This window comes from Triticum aestivum, chromosome 5B (assembly GCF_018294505.1).
Source record: "Triticum aestivum cultivar Chinese Spring chromosome 5B, IWGSC CS RefSeq v2.1, whole genome shotgun sequence".
In the NCBI taxonomy this organism is placed as follows: Eukaryota; Viridiplantae; Streptophyta; class Magnoliopsida; order Poales; family Poaceae; genus Triticum; species Triticum aestivum.
The window spans coordinates 517637178-517644073 of record NC_057807.1 but is presented as its reverse complement, the minus strand read 5'-3'; positions in this window follow the sequence as shown (position 1 = coordinate 517644073).

Sequence of the window (6896 nt, the reverse complement as noted above, 5' to 3'; positions counted from 1 at the left end):
AACCCTAGCCCCCTTTCTATATATGGACGTCCTCCCCTGCCAATTTTGGCCTAAACCTACCCTCCAGCCGCGCAACCCACCCACATTTCTGCGCCGGCCCGCTCCGCTGCCGCCACTTGGCCTCCTCCCGCGCCTCCACCTTGCCACCGCCACGTGGCGCCAACCCAGTGGGCAGCGCCGCCGCCAGCCGCCGCCAGGGCCAACCGGCACCCGCCATGTGTCCTGGCCACGTCGCCCTGGAATCCCCGCTCCGCCACGACGCCCGCGGGCCCGCCGAGCCCAGATCGGGCCCGAGCAAGCCCATCGAGGCCTGATCCGTCTCGCCACGCGCCGGAGCGCTCGCCGGAGCCGCTGCTCCGAGCGCACCGCCGCCGTCGCCTCGACCGCGCCAGCCTCTGCCCTCTGGCAAGCTCCTCTGCCGTCCGCCGGACCTCCCCGACCTCCCTGCTCGTCGCCGGAGTCGTCAGCCGCCGCCTCGGCTTCCGCGCCCTCGCCGGAGCTCGCCGGAGCCAGATCCGTAGTGGGGTGGACCAGATCCACCAATGCATCCATCCAAACGCGCCTCCCCGCACTCGGATCCCTCCGTCTCGGAACATCTTCATCCAGTTTTTCGCGGGGTAAAAATCGCCCAAGTCCCTGAGTTTTTCAACATTTTGTGCACCTGTTCATCATGTCATACCTCCATGCATACTGCTCCTCTTTGCGTGTATAATATATCAAAATGTTCCTTGTGAGATCCTCTACATTGCGTTCCATTGCACCATGTTCATTTGAGCTCATCTTGATGCCTGAATCATCGTTGCAAGAGTGCTATATGATGTAAACTGCTGTTTGTTAACAGAACTTGGTGATTTGTCTTTTTCGTTACATTTTGTGTGTGCATCCTATGAGGTTGATGTCTACATGTGTTTTGTACTATGTCATGACATCTTCACATTGCTGCAATCTATGTAGTTTTGTGAGATGTGTAGTGAGTGCACCAAGCTTGTTAAGTAGGGTACTTGCTGTTGCTGTTTTGCTAGACTAATTCTGTTATATTTTGTTGCCATGTAAACCTGCTGCTACTAGTCACTCTATGCATAATCTGGAGATGTTCACTAAGAATGTTTTGTTATACATGTCATGATCTATCCATCCTTGCCCCTGGTTGCATTTATGTCTTCCTGTAGATTGTTTTAATCTTGCTCCAAAGTTGCTAAATAATGTTGCTGTCAACCTGGTAACATTAAGTTCAGTTTTGTCATGAGCTTTTCTTGTTATTCATGTACGCTATGAACTTGCTCTTGCCATGCTTAGCTTCATAAACATGTATTCTTACTGTTGGTTACCTTTTCATGCCATGTATTGATCTGTGGTGAGTGGTACAAGCTCACCAACATGCCTACTTATCGCTGTGTCTGCTATGTATGAATCTGTCATATAACTTGCCATGTTTACATGGGTGCCATCATATCTTCTGATCCTTTTTGTTTCATGGTCAGTAAAGGACTTTTGTTCTATGCAACTATTAGATTCATGCCATGCCTTTTTTTGCCATGATAAGATCCTGTAACATGTTGTTTGATGGCTCTAAACATTGCAACCTGATGTTATTTCTGGTAAGCTTGAAACTGTTATTATTTGCAATCTTGCCATGTGTTTTGGAGCATGTTCTAGTGATTTCTAGAGATAGCTCAGTGTTAATGTTTTGTTATGCTTTACTTGTACATCATGACCAAGCATTTTTTTTCCTGTTGAGATGCTGTAGTATATTGTTTTGATGCTTGCAATATGTCTAGTTGCTGTTTTGCACAGCTTGTCCTTTAAACTTGTATAGCGTGTATGTGTTGAACCGTTGCTCCGTTTTGATTGTGCTCTATATGAAACTTGGTTGATTTTGCATGTAGTTTCATATTATCATGTTGCATCCTTGTTTTGAGGTGTTTTCTTGATGTTTGTATGCATTTTGCATCAAATCCATGTTTAACTTGTTTTGCTCATATCTTCTAGGCCGTAGCTCTGAACTAAATGAACTTTATATGTAACTTGACTAGAATCTCGTGTAGATCATCTTTGCGCATCTTAACTTGCTGTTTAACAACTTGAACGTAAGGTTTATTCAGATCTGGACCAACTTCGAAATTTAAATATGAGGACTTACCGGAATTGTTTATATGTTGTTCCCGGCGTCATTTAATCTTGCCTTGATGTGTTGCTCTTGTATGCATCATCTCTTGCCATGAGTAGCTTCATGTAGTCTTGTCTTGCATCATACTTTTTTGTGCATCATGTCGTGTTCATGTGTGGTGTGTTTACTATGTTGTGTGCTTCTTCTCGATAGTTCCCGTTTCGTTACGATCGTGAGGATTCGTTCGTCTATGCTTGGTTCGTCTTCGTGGCTTCATCTAATTCATTGACTCGTTCTTCTTCCTAGTGGGATTTCAGGCAAGATGACCGCTACCCTGGATCTCACTACTATCATTGCTATTCTAGTTGCTTCGTTCTATCGCTTTGCTGCACTACCTATCATTTGCTCTTCAAGCCTCCCAATTTGACATGTCAGCCTCTAACCCTTTTCACCCTTCCTAGCAAACCATTGCTTGGCTATGATACCGCTTTGCTCAGCCCTCTTATAGCATTGCTAGTTGCAGGTGAAGTTAAATATTGCTCCATGGTGGACAGCATTATGTTGGGATATCACAATATCTCTTATTTAATTAATGCATCTATATACTTGGTAAAGGGTGGAAGACTCGGCCTTATGCATGGTGTTTTGTTCCACTCTTGCCGCCCTAGTTTCCGTCATACCGGTGTTATGTTCCCGGATTTTGCGTCCCTAACGCGGTTGGGTGATTTATGGGACCCCCTTGACAGTTCGCTTTGAATAAAACTCCTCCATCAAGGCCCAACCTTGGTTTTACATTTGCCTCACCTAGCCCTTTTTCCCTTGGGAGTTGCGCTCCCGAGGGTCATCTTATTTTTATCCCCCCCGGGCCAGTGCTCGTCGTGAGTGTTGGTCCAACCTGTCAGCCGCCGGTGGTCACCAGGGGCAACTCTGGGCTGGCCTACCGGAAGTTTGGACAATCCGGTGTGCCCTGAGAACGAGATATGTGCAGCTCCTATCAGGATTTCTCGGCACATTCGGGCGGCTTTGCTGGTCTTGTTTTACCATCGTCGAAATGTCTTGTAACCGGGATTGTGAGTCTGATCGGGTCTTCCTGGGAGAAGGAATATCCTTCGTTGATCGCGAGAGCTTATTATGGGCTAAGTTGGGACACCCCTGCAGGGTATAATATTTCAAAAGCCGTGCCCGCGGTTATACGGCAGATGGGAATTTGTTAATGTCCAGTTGTAGATAACTTGACCCCTGATTCGAATTAAAACGCATCAACCACGTGTGTAGCCGTGATGGTCCCTTTTCGGCGGAGTTCGGGAAGTGAACACGGTTTTGGGTTATGTTTGACGTAAGTAGGAGTTCAGCATCACTTCTTGATCATTGCTAGCATCATGACCGTTCCGCTTGCTCTCTCCCCGCTCTTATTTGCGTATGTTAGCCACCATATATGCATAGTCACTACTGCAACCTTACCATTTTACCCCTTCCTTCCCATTAAGCTTTGCTAGGCTTGATACCCATGGTAATGGGATTGCTGAGTCCTCGTGGCTCACAGATTACTACAACAACAGTTGTAGGTATAGGTTGTGCGATGATCTTGACGCGAGAGCAATGTTTGCTTATTTTGGAGTTCTTCTTCTGCTTCTTCTTTGATCAGGGGATAGGTTCCAGGTCGGCAGCCTGGGCTAGCAGGGTGGATGTCGTTTGAGTTTATGTTTGTGTTTCATTCGTAGTCGGATGGTGCTCTTATGTAAGATGATGTTGTATTGTGTGGCATTGTATGCCTTTGGTATGTATCCCCATCTATTATGTAATGTTGATGTAATGATATCCACCTTGCAAAAGCGTTTCAATATGCGGTTCTATCCTTGGTGGGACCTTCGAGTCTCTTTAGGATAGTATCGCATATTGGGCGTGACAAGTTGGTATCAGAGCCTCGACCGACCATAGGAGCCCTCTTGATTGTTGGCCGTTGTTGAGTTTAGAACAAAACTATTTTGAGTCTTAGGATTATATATATCGGAGAGTAGGATTATTTTTACTCCTCAACCCCTTCGTCGCTCTGGTTAGGAATCTTGAAGTAGGTGTTTTGAATTACTCCTATTCCCCTTCAAATTCTTCTTTAGGTTCACGCAGTTGGTTTTCTGATCATTTTTTCTCTTCTCTTTTCATCCGGTGCATTTCTCGTCAAGTTGACTCGAGCCTCTTCATCTTTGCCAAGTTCAATCCTCAGTTGTTTTCTTTTCCCACCCTCCCTCCCTTTTTCATCTCGGAGCCGGAGTCCGTAATCGAGTATCCATCCTACTCGTGCAAAGTCTTTGCTTTCTCTCCTCAATGATCTCAACCGGTGTTTTCTCTTGAAGATATTCGTTGGTTCTCCCTTCCAAGTTGCCTTTGTTTTTCCCGCCCTCCCACCCTTTTTTCTTCCCGGAGTCTGAGTCTCTTTCGAGGATCAATTTCATTCGTGCAAAGCCTTTTCAGTATCCCCTCAATTGTTTCAACCGGTGAATTCTCGTCTCATTTGACATTCATCATCTCTTTTTCTTCTCCGGTGGATTCAATTAAGTTTTTCGGGTTGATCACATTCTTTTCCTTGGATCAAGTGCTCTCCTTGCTCGTTTGCCTCTCGCCATTCAATCATTCCGGAGTCCGGAAGACATCTCAGGAGATTCATCTGTGTTCCAATTAATTCGAGGTTGTCACCTCATTCAAATATTTCAATTGTTCTGGTGCTTCATCTATCTGTTCAACATCCCTTTCCAACGGTGTTTTTTTCTCTTTAGTGGGCCCTGACCCACAGGTCTTTTTCCAGGATCTTACCTGAATCTTCTAATTCTCCCGGAGTTATTCTCAAATTCTTTTCAAGTGTGACGTAAGAATGAATTTCATCAGTCACATGCCATCTCCAAGACCGATTTCAAATCATTTCATTGTTGGCTCAACTTCTTTGCTTTCCTTTCTCCCGGAGTATCTCAGTAATTTTGGTGGTGTTTCTCGTCGTCATTTGGAAACCGAAGAAGTGTTTTTCCTCTAAATATTGTCTGTTCTCTCGAAGTTTCATGGTTCTAGCTTCATATCATCCTCTCGAATTATTTCAGTTTGTCAGATATTCTTTCTTACCCATCCGGAGTATTTCAGGAGTTGATTTCTTTTTCGTTTCACCGGAGGACATCATTCCGGCTACCGTTATCCAATTATCCCGGTGCTTCGTTCAAGTGTTCGTTAATCAGCTCATGATCTCTTTGTTCTTTTGCATCTAAATCCCCTCGAGCATATTGGTTCTTCTAATTCTTCCCAGTGATTAAGTCTCTTTCATCAGTCTTTTTCGAATTCTTACGGTGGTTTGTTCAATATTCTTTTCTTTGCTTATCATATTAATCCTTTCGTTCTTTTCAATCCTACCGGTGGTTCGTGAAGACTTTCTCAAGTTTTGCGCCATATCCCCCTTTAATCCTTTTCAACGCGGATAAGTTGTATGCAATCCATTGCTTGTCATCAATTTAATTTGATGAAGGATAAGCATACAATAAATGTTATTCTTATTTCATCCAAGTGAGTAATCCCTTCCTTCGGAGTTTGTTCTCAATGAATAAGTTCTAGTTCCAAGTGTTTTCATCTTCCGGAGTTCATATTTCCTCGGCCATTCCGTCGGAACCTCAACCTAAATCACTGCAAGGCTCACCTTATTCGTTCATCCTTCATTTTATCTCGTCATCCTTTTGTTACCGGAGTTCTTCATGGTGGTTCTTCATGATTTATTTCATTCTTCAAGTGTTCATCAAAATTCTTGTTGGTAGAGTTCAAGTATCTTTTCTTCTTGCGTCTCGAAGTGCAATTAATTCTCCGTATTCTTTGAAGTGGAGTTTTGCATTTCTTCGTTCTTCTCAACTATCCAATCATTTCCGTTTGTGGCCGGTTATCACCTCATAGTTTTGAGATGTTATCCATAAGTCCACATCAAGCTTATTCTTTCGTTGTTGATTTTCTCAACAACTCCATTCAATCCTTCCTTCTAAGTTCTTTTCATTCAACTCTTTCAATTCTTCCGGAGGCATTCCGTTGGTCATCTCGTCAAGTGCCATCTCATTGGGTTAAGTTCATGTTCTATTCCTTCCATTTTCAGCCAGAGTGTTGTCCAAATTCTTTCGTGCTTATTCCTTTTATATCTTGTTCTAACCGGAGTGTTTTTAGGGTCTATCTGATTCCGTGAGCTTTCGATTCTCGTCATTCTCGTTGTTCTTCTCTTCTTCTCGGATGCTCTCGATTCTTTGCTTCTTCCCTTGAGTTCTTGCTTCACCTCATCCCTTTTCCTTCCATCTCGGTCCTAAGATCTCGGGACGAGATCTCTTGTTAGTGGAGGAGTGTTGTAACACCCCGGATTCGATGCGCCAGGTGTCTGCCAGTTATTCGCCGTCGTTGCCATTGCCATGTCATTTGCTTGCGTGCTGCATTTTGCCATGTCATCATTTGCATTGTGTCATCATGTGCATTGCATTGCATTGCATACGTGTTCGTTTCTTGCATCCGAGCATTTTCCCCGTTCTTCGTTTTGCAATCCGGCACTTCTATGCCCTCCGGCGTTCCCCCTTTTGTCTCATTGTTTGCGGGTGTTAAACGTTCTCGGAATGGACCGAGTATTGCCAAGCGGCCTTGGTATAGCACCGGTAGACCGCCTGTCAAGTTTCGTTGCATTCGGAGCTCGTTTGATAGCCCAACCGTTAAACATATAGCGGTACCGCTGTCGGTACCTTCGTCGGACGTTTCGGTCTCCGAAACTGCCACCGGGCTGCAAATTCTCTTC